This window comes from Pygoscelis adeliae, unplaced genomic scaffold, assembly GCF_000699105.1.
Source record: "Pygoscelis adeliae isolate BGI_AS28 unplaced genomic scaffold, ASM69910v1 Scaffold24, whole genome shotgun sequence".
NCBI lineage: Eukaryota > Metazoa > Chordata > Aves > Sphenisciformes > Spheniscidae > Pygoscelis > Pygoscelis adeliae.
The window spans coordinates 5,278,151-5,281,314 of record NW_008824806.1 but is presented as its reverse complement, the minus strand read 5'-3'; positions in this window follow the sequence as shown (position 1 = coordinate 5,281,314).

The window sequence follows — 3,164 nt, the reverse complement described above, 5'->3', positions numbered from 1 at the left end:
CGACACTGCACTCACATCTTTCAGTGAGCTGCAGCATTTCCAAGCTTTCATGTGAGAATATGTTGTGCTCCCATTTTGGGTTCTGAGACAATAGTTTTTGTGCTCCCATTTTGGGTTTGTGAGACAGAAACAGAAACCGCTGCAGTTCCTGTTTTTGCAGAATGAATTTGCTTTAACCCGATAGTTTGTTTAATTTACCAAAGCTGTAGCTGTAACACCTGCAAGGCACATCCTCATATAATTTTCCAACAAGCAGGAAAGAATCCAATAGAGAAATGAGTTTCCTTTTTTTCTCTTTCTTTTTTTGGTGTAGCAAAGCTGCTTTTCAGTAAAGATGCCAAAAATCTCTCTGCCCAAACAGTGAGTTTAGTGTGCTTGGCTTTGGGATGTGAATATTTTTATACAGCTTCTAATCTGCTGTTATTTAGTAACAGTTTTTACAGGGTTATTTTCCTGCACTACTTGGAGACTGCAGATGCTTCACAAAGATTTTTAGCAACTTTTTGACTGGCCTGTTCTTTACCATGTGCATTTGTGCTTGAAAAACTGAGGGAAAAGTTGGGCTGGGGTATAGAAAACGTTTAACTCTCCTGGCTATACAGAAAAGGTTGAAAATATGGGCTGATTTCAATCAAAAAATTCAAAAGCCAGAAGGAAAATGAAGACTCCCACATTTATTGTATTTAACATTTTATCAGTTGGAGTTGGGAATAGCTGAATTCATGAATTTTGAATGTTTGGAAGTGCTCTTGTTATAATCATAGCTTAAATCAAATGCAAGTAGCAATAATCAGATCTGTTTTCAGGAGCTCATAGACAAGGAAAAAAACCCTTAAATTACTTGTAAATGTGCAAATGAAAGCTTTCCAAATGACCAGATGAGTGAGAGAGACAAAAGAATGACACAAAATACATTTAAATTGGGACTGCAAACAGTTTGATCATATATTCCAGGCATGTCCGACCAAAGCAGTTACTATAAACCCTCGATACAAAAATGAAATGCACAGCACAGGTCTGCACATCTACTGCTGAAAATCAGACACCTCTTTTGACAAATGCCTGCCTTTTTGCTGGCGTAATGTTCACTTCAAAGGCTAAACAAAAGAATGATTCACAATAAAAACAACATCCTTAAATTTTCTGAGGCTCTGAGCTGTTTTTATCTCTGCAGATGCAGGGAGTCTGCAATCATGCCACTGAGCTCGGGCTGCTGCTGTAAAATCTGAGCTCTTACCTCTGCGCAATGCTGTTCTAGTTTTGATTTACTCATTTTGAACATAAAATAGCCTGTTAGCTGCAGAAATTAAAGGTATTGGAACACTGCTTTCACTATAATTTAAAAATCCTTCAGGGATATATAGAGGATGTGTTTGGGGTATATTTTTTATACCTTTTAACTGAATGACTTTTACATGTACTAATTAATTCCATCACCATTTTAAGCTAAATGCTAAAATAGCTGTGATTTCACAAATTCTACATTTTTTCACCATTGTCTCAGATAAAAAGCATACAATAGTTCCACAACTCTTGTACTTTTCACCCATTGTGTTAGTGTGAACCTGCCAAATCCACCAGAAAACTATCTCCACTGCTTTCTCCAGTGCCTCCTCAAGGACTTGTGACTTCCAGCTCCTCAGCTGGCTTGGAAGTGATGAGCCACAACTGAGACTCAAATGAACAGGGCAGCTCAGTCAACAAGGAACGCTTCACAAAACCCCACCACCAGGCCAGAGTAAAGAAAGGAAGAAACTGGTGTAAATCTGGACATAATCACAGCTCAGGCCAAGTGCTACGAGACTGATGTCGCCCACTTGGTGGTCCTAGAGATGTCCCAGCAGCACAGGGTGGCTCAACACCTAAGACGAACTGTAGTCCTACTAAATCCCAAAATGCTGGCTGGATGCTCCAGGCTGTTAGAGGGCTGCCGTGCCCATCAGGTTGTGTGCTCAGCCCCCCTCACCTCCCCCGGCCTCTTTCCGGGGGTGGTAGGACACCATACCAGCCATCCCACAGCAGACCTGCACCAAAGTGGCCATGGGGAAGGGCTGGGGAGCAGCCGGACCACGCAGGTGAAAACTCTTGCCTCTGCTACTTATTCATAAAATAGGGATAACAGCACCACATTCCCACAGGAGATGTCCTGAGGAAAAACAGATTAAAGGCCATTAAGTGTTTGGGTGCTGCAATGGGCATGTCAGCACCCAAACAGTTATTCCCCGGCCTGCATATGGCTGCTTTAGTCCTGCACACTAGTAAAAGCGAGTCTCCTCTCTGCTGTCCATCCTCTTCCTCTTGAGCCTGACCCTGGCTTCCGTCCCTGAGCTTTTGTGTCCCCTTTGCCTGTGCCTGCCCATGAGCTATTTCTACATGGAAATAACCTCACTGACACATAATTCATTCCATTCATAGTGCGAGGAAAGTGCTACCCAGCTTCACAGTGGCGGCATTTTGTAGCTTAAAAATGGCTTTTCGGTTATTCCAAATGGGCAGGAAACTGATATCCATGTTGCTTATTCCATCTTACTGCCTTCATCCCCAAAAGCAGATAGCATTCTTGTTCTGCATTTAGAGAGATTTTTTTTTTAATTATGTATCTTGAGGTCAAATTGTTGGAGTTTTTTTCAGTGATTAGCTATAATAGCAACCTGAAATTCCACTTCCACAAATAAGTTTATTATTGAATTTTCTGTATTATGTTACTAATTCAAATTTTTGTAAGAAGAAACTGCAACAGAGTGCTGGGAGCTTGGTATTGCTGAAGCAAAATGTGTATTTGATCCCACTCAGGAGAGTTGCAGGTGCTGGCAGGCACCTTGAACAGGTACTGAATTTACATAACCCCGTATATCCAAAACTAAGGAGAAAACTCTGTGATACACTAAGACCATTCTTGGAGTGAAACGACAAGCCAAATTACATCTTAGCCTTCATCAACAGGAGAGAGGTGTGCCACACAGCTGCTATTGAAAATACCAGGGGGGATTAACATCTCAGATCTCCAAAAACTAAATTGGAGATGTTAACAAAATGAGAGAAGAATGTACTCCTTTGAGCGCGAGGGTTTTGAAAACAGACAGAAGACCCTGGCTTTCTTCCTACCTTGTTTTTCTAAAAAAAGGCATCCTCTAGATGACACTGTATAAAATTTCCCAGTTCCA